Raw genomic sequence first — 11,508 nt, 5'->3', positions numbered from 1 at the left:
AGCAATTCCACTTCTGTGGATATAACGCAAAAGAGCTGAAAACAGAACTAGAAAAGATGTTTGCACACCCCTGTTCATAGCAGCATTATTCACAATAGCCAAAATAGCCATTCACAGATGATGATAAATAGAAGTGTTGTATATGTGCAATAGAATATTATTCAACCTTAAAAAGGAAGGAAATTCTTTTTATTTTTTAATTGGTGGAAAATTGCTTTACAGTGTTGTGTTGGTTTCTGCCATACAACAATGCAAACCAGTCATAATTATATTAATATATATATCCCCTCCATTGGCTCAGATGGTAAAGAATCTGCCTGCAATACAGGAGATGCGGGTTTGATCCCTGGGTTGGAAAGATCCCCTGGAGAAGGAAATGACAACCCACTCCAGTATTCCTGCCTGGAGAATCCCATGGACAGAGGAGCGTGGTGGCTACAGTCCATAGTGTTGCACAGAGTCAGGCATGACTGAAGCGACTTCGCACACAGCCCACCCCTCCATCTGGAGCCTCCCTCCCCTCTTCCCATCCCACCTTTCTAGGTCGTTATAGAGCGTCAGGCTGGGCTCCTTGTGCTATACAGCAACTTCCCCTTGCTATCTATTTTGCACATGATAGTGTATATAAGTCGATGCGACTTTCTCAATTGATCCTACTCTCTCCTTCCTCCATTGTATCTACAAGTCCATTCTTTACATCTGCGTCTCCATTCCTTCCCTGCAAATAGCTTCATCTGTACCAGATCATGGCATCTGGTCCCATCACTTCATGGGAAATAGATGGGGAAACAGTGGAAACAGTGTCAGACTTTATTTTTCTGGGCTCCAAAATCACTGCAGATGGTGACTGCAGCCATGAAATTAAAAGACACTTACTCCTTGAAAGAAAAGTTATGACCAACCTAGATAGCATATTGAAAAGCAGAGACATTACTTTGCCAACAAAGGTCCATCTAGTCAAGGCTGTGGTTTTTCCAGTGGTCATGTATGGATATGAGAGTTGGACTGTGAAGAAGGCTGAGCACCGAAGAATTGATGCTTTTGAACTGTGGTGTTGGAGAAGACTCTTGAGAGTCCCTTGGACTGCAAGGAGATCCAACCAGTCCATTCTGAAGGAGATCAGCCCTGGGATTTCTTTGGAAGAAATGATGCTAAAGCTGAAACTCCAGTACTTTGGCCACCTCATGCGAAGAGTTGACTCATTGGAAAAGAGTCTGATGCTGGGAGGGATTGGGGGCAGGAGGAGAAGGGGACGACAGAGGATGAGATGGCTGGATGGCATCACTGACTTCGATGGACGTGAGTCTGAGTGAACTCCGGGAGTTGGTGATGGACAGGGAGGCCTGGCGAGCTGTGATTCATGGGGTCACAAAGAGTTGGACAGGACTGAGTGACTGAACTGAACTGTACCGCTTTTCTAGGTTCCATATATATATGTTAATATACAATACGTGTTTTTTCTTTATGATTTACTTCACTCTGTATAATGGGCTCTAGTTTCATCCACCTCAGTACAACTGACTCAAATTCATTTCTTTTTATGGCTGAGTAATACTCCAAAGAAAGGAAATTCTGACATAGGCCACAGCAATGGATGAACCGTGAAGACACTGTGCTCGGTGAAATAAGCCAGTCACCAAAGGACAAATACTGTGTGATTCCTCTTTGTATGAGGTGCTTAGAGTAGTCAAATTTAAAGAGACAGGAAGTAGAATGATGAGTAACAGGGCCTGCAGTGAGGAGGAACGGGGAAGTGTTATTTAACAGGGACAGAGTTTTGGTTGAAGAAGATGAAAAAATTCTGGAGGCGAATGGTGGTGATGGCTGTACAGCAATCTGAATACAATTAGTGTCGCTGAAGTGAAGTCGCTCAGTCGTGTCCGACTCTATAGCCCACCAGGACTATAGCCCACCAGGCTCCTCTGTCCATGGGATTTTCCAGGCAATAGTACTGGAGTGGATTGCCATTTCCTTCTCCAGCGGATCTTCCCGACCCAGGGATCGAACCCAGGTCCCCCGCTTTGTAGACAGACGTTTTACCATCTGAGCCACCGGGGAAGTCACTGAACTGAACTCTTAAAAGTGGTTAAGATGGTAAATTTTATGTTATATATATGTGTGTGTGCTCAGTCACGCCTGACTCTGCGACCCCATGGACTATAGCCTGCCAGGCTCCTCTGTCCATTGAATTTTCGAGGCAAGAATACTGGAGTGGGTTGCCATTTCCTACTCCAGGATATCTTCCTGACCCAGGGATCTCTTGCATCTCCTGCACCGACAGGCAGATTCTTTATGACTGTGCCTGTGTCTACATACTGTGTATATATATAAGTATACGTATTTACCATAATAATTGTTTAAACTTCATGAAGAGAGGCTACAGGGGAAAGGGCAGTCCTCTGGTAAAATTAAGAGACACCCCCCCCCAAAAAAAGCGGGTATGACCCTGCTTCTGCATCACCATCTTGTCCTGCTCAGCCCACACATTAGGAATTTTAATGATCTGACATCACAGGGAGTTGTACACTAAAATCTTCCTGTGGCATAGTTTCTACAAGTTATTTGGCAGGGGAAGAGTATAGAGACAGATAACAATAATAGACACCTTATTTATCACTTCCAAAAATATTCATAACTAAAAATTCTTGGAAGGAAAAAAATATTTATCTTCCCTTATGTTTTCCCTTTTTTCCCAGGCCTTCATCTCTCTAGTTGCTTTTCCACCAAACATTTGTTCTTTAATTTCTGGCAGTTCTTTCACCTTTTCTGTTCTGGGTTTCTGGACTACATTTGGAAATAAGTAATAACTTGTATTACTTATAAATTGTTCTTTCCTTTCCTTGCAGAGATTGTTGTAAGAATTCTGGAGACTGTGAAGAGGGAAATATGTTAAAAATACAAAGGCATTCTGTTTCTTCTTATTATTATTAAGAATTGCCTTTGAGGGACACTGACTCCACAGGAGAAACTTACCCTAAACAATGCCAGACATGACAGGAGAGAATTCCACAGCAGACCTGTCAAGAGACCTGGTTTGCCTGGTTCCTCAAATCATGCTGCAACTGCCTCTTCCTGTCTCTTTCTGTGTGCCTGGCATAGCCCACAATTCTGGGTCACCTGGGGGACAGGGAAGTGTGGTGGCCAGTAGAGCTGTACCTCCATGCAATGTAAAGGGATGAGCTCCCCATCACCAAGGGTATTCAATTAGAGTGCAGCTAGTCACATCACAGGGAATTTCTGCTTTGTGAAAGAGACTGAATTCTGAGGTCTCTTTCAATTTTAAGAACCCATTGATTTCTTTATTACTGGACTCAGTTCATTCGCTCAGTTGTGTCCGACTCTTTGCGACACCATGGCCTGCAGCATGCCAGGCTTCCCTGTCCATCACCAACTCCCGGAGCCTGCTCAAACTCATGTCCATTGAGTCGGTGATGCCATCCAACCATCTCATCCTCGGTTGTCCCCTTCTCCTCCCACCTTCAATCTTTTCCACATCAGGGTCTTTTCCAATGAGTCAGTTATTCACATCAGGTGGGCAAAGTATTGGAGTTTCAGCTTCAGCGTCAGTCCTTCCAATGAATATTCAGGACTGATTTCCTTTAGGATGGACTCGTTAGGGGAGGGAGGTAGGAGGGGGGTTCAGGATGGGGAACACATGTACACCCATGGCAGATTCATGTTAATGTATGGCAAGACCAATACAATATTGTAAAGTAATTAGCCTCCAATTAAAATAAATAAATTTATATTTAAAAAAAAAAGGATGAACTGGTTGGATCTCTTTGCTGTCTAAGTGACTCTCAAGAGTCTTCTCCAACACCACAGTTCAAAAGCATCAATTCTTTGGCGCTCAGCTTTCTTTATAGTCCAACTCTCACATCCATACATGACCACTGGAAAAACCATAGCTTTGACTAGACAGACCTTTGTTGGCAAAGTAACATCTCTGCTTCTTAATATGCTGTCTAGGTTGGTCATAACTTTTCTTCCAAGGAGCAAGTGTCTTTTAATTTCATGGCTGCAATCACCATCTGCAGTGATTTTAGAGCCCCCCAAAATAGGAGTCAATTGATGTGTTCTTATATGGGCTCCATCCCCTTCCTTGCTGTGTGACTGGACCACAGGCATGTTCCTAACTTCTCTGAGCTCAGTTGTCTCAATTATCTCTTATTATTATGTAATCTGCCTTCCTGATCCTATCCTGAGGAGTCCAGAAAATGCTACAGAGCAAATGCTTTGAAGACCTTATTTTTTTTAATTGCCATGCTGGGAAGAATTGTACTGCTGTTATTATTACTCCTGCCCTCAGAGGATGACTGCACAAACCAACCAAATACCACAGGGCAGCCCTCCCCGCTCAGAAGGACAAGACTAGAGTCTGAGAGGGACTTGGGGTAGAGGAGCCATGCTCTGAATCAGCATTTCTCCCCAAGAACAGCGATTCCTTCCGTTTCTTTCCTGTTGATCTCTGGTCCTTCTGAGCGGGCGAACTTTCAAAAGCATCTCTGGAACCGTGTGAACACTGACTATTATTTTTTTAATGTCCAACTAGGGCTTCAGTTCCTAGGAGGGTTTCCTTCCACTTGCACAGATACCAAAAAAAAAAAAAAAAGGCTTGCTGAATTAATGAACCACTTCTCTTATCTATTTTTCCTGTTATCTAATTCCGAGGGGAAAGCTGGGAGCTCCGAGGGAGCTGGGAGACAGCTCACAACGCCTCCCTCCCACCCGCTGAGAACAGCCTGGAGTCCCCGGGACTGAAGGACGCTTCGAGGAGCTGCAGGAACATCGCTTCTGCTCCGGGTGAGTCCCCACCTGGCCCCCTTGGTGACCCCTTCACCAGGGCAGAGCAGGAGATGCACCGAGGGAGTCGGGAGGGCCAGGAGCAGAGAGACTGGAGGAGAGGCGGTCGGTGGGGGGAGGAGGTCAGGGAGAGGACCAGCCAGTGTGGAGCGAGGGTGCACAGGGCTCTTGGGCCTTGGGGACAGGAAGGATGAGATTCTTTGCAGGCCAAGTCACAGAGGCAAGGCTTCCTTTCCCACTTTCGCTCTCTGGTTCATTTTCTTGGTTTCTCTTTCTTACAATCGGGTGGCATTTTAGTTTCTCATTTCCTGATTCGGCTTCCTGCTTGAACAATCAGAAGTTGATGGGGATGAGCAGTCTCTCAAGAAAAAAAAAAAAAAATGAATATGCACCATGCAAAAATATCAAGAGATTGGGCCAGTTGCCCCTAGGCCCCTTGCCTCTGCTTCCTCCAACACACCCAATGGCCCTTCTTTCCCCTGGAGTCCCTGCTGTGGATACTCTGTCTTGAGAACCTGGTTGGAAAGCTTAGGAGAATCCTTCCTGACCCAGATCAGACTTGCCCAGGATGCTTTCGGGGCAGAAAAAATCTCACTGGCATTTTTTGTTGGTTTCATTGGTGAGTTAGTGAACAGGCCTCACGGCCTTCAGGATCGTGAAAGATCATTTTCTTTACCTATTAACAGGTCGAAAGTCAACCAGGCTTGGTATCCGGTTTAATTTTTCGTTAATTCTGAAGCCAGACTTGTGGTGGGAAGGAGGGGATGAGGGTGGGTCTTGCAGGTGTACCTCAATGATCATGCTTTTCTTTTCTGAGTTCAGTTTGTACTTGCAAGAGTTTGGTTGCATATGGTTTTTGCAAACACATCAAAATTACCTCTGCTCCCTATAAACCCATTCCTTGGACAAATGAGCTTTGGATCTTATTAGTAGTTGAGAAAAGGAGATACAGTGGCGAAGACAGAGGGATAGCTTTGAGAGGGCACGGTTGAGAATGACAAATTAGTGCTTAAAAAATGAAGGCTCTGTGGGGTTTGAAACCAGGCAGGTTGAGCTTTTTCCGCTGGCCCAAAAGTTGGAAATAGATAATGGCAGATTTTAACTCTGTAGCCTTTCAAGGACTAGGCAGCGTTCTTCGGGAACTGGGAAGGAGTTAGTGCAAAGTCTCTTGGTGTCTGTACAGTTACTACAAATATTAGCTCTGCAAAGAAGAGAATGGAAACTTTTCCTGTTTCCCTCTTGCAGTCTTTCAGCCAGGTGGTTCAAAAGTTCTGCCTGACTTATCTTTCCCCTGCCCAACTCTGAGTCCCTTCACCTTCCCCATTTCCCCCAAAGGTTTTTATTCTCGGGCTTCTGTGTGTTCTCCAAAATTAAGGGAATTTGAGAGGTTTTTAGCTTGGCAAAATCAAGGAAGTGCCCCTCTGAATTGAATGAAAATCTTACTGTGAAAGGCTACTAGAATCCCATGATTTATCATCACAAAATTGATTTTTTTTATTATTAGTAGTAATGTGTTGGTTTTTGTTTGCTTGTTTATTTCTGTTAGTCTTATTTGAATAAATAAGCCTAGCATAAAAGGATATATAAAAGTCCTGCTTTATAAACTTTTTAAACATAATTCATTAGAGTTCATTTGTAGCAAAACAGACATATCCTGTTTCTTCTAAAGAATTCATTCCTGAAAGTGACTTTGCATTTGTGAATTCAATTGGCAGGGAGGTGAGAATCTCAGTTTCCTGTGGTTGGTACTGAGGAAATATTAATAAGTTGCTCTTTATCCCATTCTATTTCTCAAGCCCAATAAAATATCCATTTCAAATGACTTTCTAATGCTTTGTTATATTTGCCAAGTGATTTATGGGGCGGAAAATTGTAGTTCAGCGTGTGTAAGTGCAGAGATGGTTTAGCGCTGGGGACAGTAGAAAGGAGGGGGTTTAGGGTTGGGGCAGCACAGAGACTGAAGAAATTCAAGCTATCAATCTCCAACTGTCTAAACACAGCACCAAGTGGAGATTTGAGACAATTATCCGAATAATTGGGGTGGGGGTGGGGAGGCACTTTCACCTGAACTGTCTGGATAAAGGGGAGGGCGACACAGGAAAAAAACTAGCACGGGGAGGGCTCTGCTTCGGCTTTTTCCGGGATCACGCGAATTCGAACGATTTTTCTTTAAAGTCTCCGAATTAGACTTAGGGATGGCAAAGAAAGCTTTCCAGAAAAAGCTTAAAAGGGGCTCCCGTCGCACCACTGGGCAAGGCGGAGGGTGGGTGCCCCGCCCGCCGGGCCTGCGCCGCGGGACGCCCCCGCCGGGTCTGATAAAGCCCCGAAGCCGATCTAAGGTCAATAAACCAGGCGGCGTCAGGCTCTGGCGGAGGGTCGGGAAGGACAGGGGCGGGAAGGGAAGACAGCCGTCTTGAGGCTGTCAGCGAAATGGAAAGGAACGGAGGATCGAGGAGGTCCGGGTCCGGGCGACGGCGTGGGGCGCGCGGGGCCGAGACTGGGCCGCTGTGTGGGGCGCGCGGCCCACAGGAGGGAGTTGGGCGGCCCGGCTGGGTGGGTCCCCTCGGGCGCGGCCCCCTGACCGGCAGTGAAGGCGGCGACCTTGAAAAGTAAATCGGATCCCCAGCGATCAATCGTAACTTCGCCGAAAGTTTGAAGAAGGAAACGAAAAGTTTGGGGAGGGAACAATTTTTTTTTTTTTTTAAGAAACGGAGGAGGGGTGAGGTGGAGACTCTCAAATAATGAGAACACTCAATAAAACTTCTGGGATGCTTGAAAAAGCCAGGGAATTGTCCCCAAACGAGAGAAACTAGGAGAAGGATGACAGTGTTCATCATTAGTCATCCATTTTAATCCCTTTTGTATGGCGTTTAAAAGTTTACAAATTCCTTTTACATATAGTTCTTGTTTCTCCCACTCCTCGCATGGCGAGAGGAAAGATTGGAAGTAGTTATTCTGCCCAAAGTTACAGCACGTCGCCAGGGTTCCCCGCAAAGGGACTCAAACCGGTTGCTAAGTCACTCCTCGTCATCAGAGAAGGTCTTCCCAGGAAAGAGCCCGGATAAGTACGCAGCCCTGCGGAAAACCGGTGCACGGAAGCCTGGACCAGCGATTGGGGTAGTTAACAGCCGCGATCTGGTCCTTCCCGCTGAGCAGTCTAGTGCAAAGCCCGGACGAGAGCAGATGCGCGATGAGCTGCTGCTGCTGGTGGTGGAGGGGGCTCCCCTGGAGGCTCACAGGATCCCGGCTGACACAGCGCCTAGAACCGACGGATTTCCGCAAATAAACACCACCCGCCTTGAGTTCTTTCCACTCTCCCACGCTTGGCCCACGAGGCTGCGGGGTCCAACTTATTCGCATTCCTGGCGCGGCCGAAGCTGGTTTGGTTTGAACTTATTTCAGCTACTGTGGTGCTATGTAGGCCAGGCCACCTCGGACGGGTGTCGAGTCCGAGGTCTCCAGGGTCGGGTCTCAGGCCCTGGGAACCCCGCGCAACCGAACTTCCTGAGCGCAGCAGGGCTGGTAGGCGAGAAAGCCCAGGCCGCAGGCGCGGTCAGTCGAGTGACCTCGGGCCTGAGTGTGGCGCTGATCAGAACGCCGCCCTAGCTGCCCTCTGCAAGGGAGACCCCTTTAGGGGTCTGGGGATGCAGGATTCAGGACGCACTCATGGCGGGGGCGGGGGTGGGGCGCGGTACAGGTTAGGTGGCGGGCAGGAGTAGGTGTGCTAACTTTGCCTGCCTCCTCCGCTTCTCCCTCTGTGAGCTGAGCTCTAGCGGCCCCAGACGCCGTTGCCCCCATGGTCGGAATAGCAAGGCTTGTAGTGCAGCCCCGTCCCCCCTGGTGTCTTTCAGGTCGCGACTGCCCTGTGAGGTTCCTAAACAGTACAAGAATCACTGTAGGAGTTTAATCAGAAAGGTTATTCTTACACACAAATCCCCAGTTAGGCTGTTCTGCATCTCAACATCCCGTACGGAGCATCCCCTATCCCAGGGTCGAGGGTCGCAGCGAACCTCCGCAGACTCCGAATGGCACTGGATCAGTCATTTCTTGGGCCGGCTTTGGAGGATTATGGGATCTGGGAAGGAAATAAATGGCAAACACCCCGGGCTGGAAGGCTTAGTGGCCGCGGACACCTGGTTCAGGGAGTCTCGCTCAGCCCGGCTCAAAGAGCCGTAGTATTTCAGGCACGTTCCCTGCCCGCGCGGGGGCTGGAGGTAGATTTTGCGCAGCTTCTGGACTTGGAACTTACATAGGATAAAGGGTTCCCGGGCCTGGGCACGCGGATTTCTGGGGGGGGGGGGGGGGGGGCAGTGTTTTAATCACTTCTCAGCCCGCTCACCAAACTCGACTGTTCCCCAGCGAACCTCCTCCTAGTCTTGGATAAAAACTCCTGGCAGATCCTTCCCATACGACCCGTCTCTAAACTCGGGGGCAGAGGCTGCAAAGCCCGCGCAGATGCCCGCTTGGGGGTGAGGGCGGGGAGAGGGGGGACCGGGGTCCAGTAAGACGTGGGCGGGTGTCGACGTGAGGCTGGGGTTGGAATGGCTGGTGCTTTTTCTTTAGCTACTGAGAGGTGTAATGTCTCCCTCACCCACCCCAATCGTCGTTCTTAGGGATTTTCTTTATTCGTTTAATATTGTCTTCTTAACTTAGACGCTCCGCCTTTAAATTTTCCTCTGGGTCTGGCTTGATCTTTCCTCATCCCAGCCCGAGACCCTTACTCCTTATGATAAATTCGTTTTTATTAATTCGGGTGTCCAGTTCCCACCCAGAAATTACCCGATGATGTCCTGTTGGATGAATCAGGGGCCTTCCTGTTCGCGACTTATTTTAATTCATGAATGTTGAACTACATGGTAGCAGTTTTTCTCGCCTTTAAGGAATTTCTTAAATTCCCACCTCTAATTAAATAGCACCCTACAAATTATTTTCCAGCTTCTAGGTGGACGTCTAACAAGATTCATTCTCTCAAAATCATGATGCAATGGTGTTGATATTGTTGTTTTTTAATGTTGTAGAAACATTTACTACTGAGCCAGTTGATTTGTCCTACCACACGATTTATTATGGCTTTCCACTAACTCCAAAGATTTAGCAGGAAACTGATATGGTATAAATAGATAACTTTCAGTTGTTCATCAGCTAAGATTTTGTTTGCTTTCTGTTATATCAGAGTAGTTCCAGTGTAGTAATGATAGAACAATTAGTCTCTCCTTGTAGATAAGTCATTATTTTGAGCATTTATTATATGTTTTCTGCCGAATTTGTTGTTAGAGCCTACTTGAAAATGTAGTTTCCTGTAAGAGTGCTGATTAATAATAGATCCTTTTCATTTTCAGAAAATGACTGGAGATCACGAAAAGATAGCTCATACCAGGGGAAAATGTGTTGAGGTTTATTTCTTCAAGAAACTTTAACAAAGAAACTCTAAAGAAACAAAATCATTAACAGATAAAACTTGACCACAGGGAATTCAGAGTGGAGGTCAGAAAACATAGAGGAAGCTATGCTTCCTCTGCAATGATTCAAAAACAACAAAAATTAAGAAAACTACTACCCTACTGGTCACCGTATTACTGCAAAAGTCTCTCTCTAGTATTAATTGAAGGGAGGGGAGCGGAGTGCATGGGAAAGGTGTTCAAAGTGTTCCTAGCTTCTGGAAATTTGACAAGCAGAATCTACCAGTCTTAGAACTTCTCGCTAGAATTCAGCAGATAGTAGCTGCTGAGCACATCGGATACCTGCTTCCTAAAATGCTATGGGAGTAGCGGCAGGAGTTAGGGTTCAGGGCAAGTTCTGAGAAGAAGTTCTAGGAGACAGCCTGGAAGCCACAGGGATTTGTTAGCTCTCCCGGGCCTGTCGTTTCCCGGGCTTGGCACGGGGCTGCCTTAGAAAGCTCTCAGCGTGGTGGCCGCTCGGGTTTGCTCCAGCTGCGATAACGAAGGGGCCGGCTATCTAATCTGGACAGCAGCATGAACAATCCATTAGACCTCGACATTTATCTGAGGCGGGGGAGGAAGGAGGGATAGGGGCTGGCGTGCCCCACCAGGACTAGGAGGCACTGAGCTGGCCCATTGGAGCCTGGATTGGGTGTGGGTGGGGGGTGGGGGGAACTGGTGAAGCAGAGTTTGTGTGGACTCACAATTCACCCTTGCTTGGTGTGCTTCCGATGCTGGTAAATTACAATTTACCTATTATCAGTGTAAGGACGAATTAGGATCCCTTTGAGTTTGGAGTATTATATGTTTTATCTTAGGCAGTTCAGTGTACACTTCACAATGTCTCATTCATACTCCACCCCAATTGCAGGGCACTGTAAGATTCCAATTTTCACCAGGATTCCCAGGACCTGGGAGACCTAAATCCATCCACCCATTCTTTCATTCAGTCATTCGGCAAACATTTACAAAGCTTCTCTCTGCCAGGCATTGTGCTTCGTTCTGACAGGTTAAATTATTTGCCCAAGACGAGGGCTATGCTGGCGACAGAGGCGGAACCCTAAATCAACTATTCCAGCCCTGTGACTGCTCACTTCTTTCCCCTAAAACACACAAATCAGAAACACAGGGAGTTGCAAGGGCCTCAGGGGTTATCCGGTCCAGCCTACCATTCAATGCAGGAATCCCCTCCTCAGAAGGCAGGCTACGAGGCCTGCGTGGGCTTGAATGTGGCTCCCAGGACTGGAAAGTCCGTTCTGGGAGAAAT

General features: G+C 47.1%; 1 protein-coding gene across 1 annotated transcript in view; it reads left to right on the top strand.

Annotated features, from left to right (window-relative positions):
- The first annotated feature begins 4,677 nt into the window (after positions 1-4,677).
- The window catches only part of GATA4 (GATA binding protein 4), a 78,851-nt gene continuing 72,020 nt past the window's right edge, over positions 4,678-11,508 (top strand). Inside the window, exon 1 of the mRNA XM_070794397.1 lies at positions 4,678-4,803. The gene's annotated coding sequence lies outside the window, so the exon portion shown is untranslated. The remainder of the gene's footprint in view (positions 4,804-11,508) is intronic.

This window comes from Bos indicus, chromosome 8 (genome assembly GCF_029378745.1).
Source record: "Bos indicus isolate NIAB-ARS_2022 breed Sahiwal x Tharparkar chromosome 8, NIAB-ARS_B.indTharparkar_mat_pri_1.0, whole genome shotgun sequence".
Taxonomy (NCBI): domain Eukaryota; kingdom Metazoa; phylum Chordata; class Mammalia; order Artiodactyla; family Bovidae; genus Bos; species Bos indicus.
Note: the sequence above shows the minus strand (reverse complement) of the source record. Positions and strands in the feature narration are given on the sequence as shown.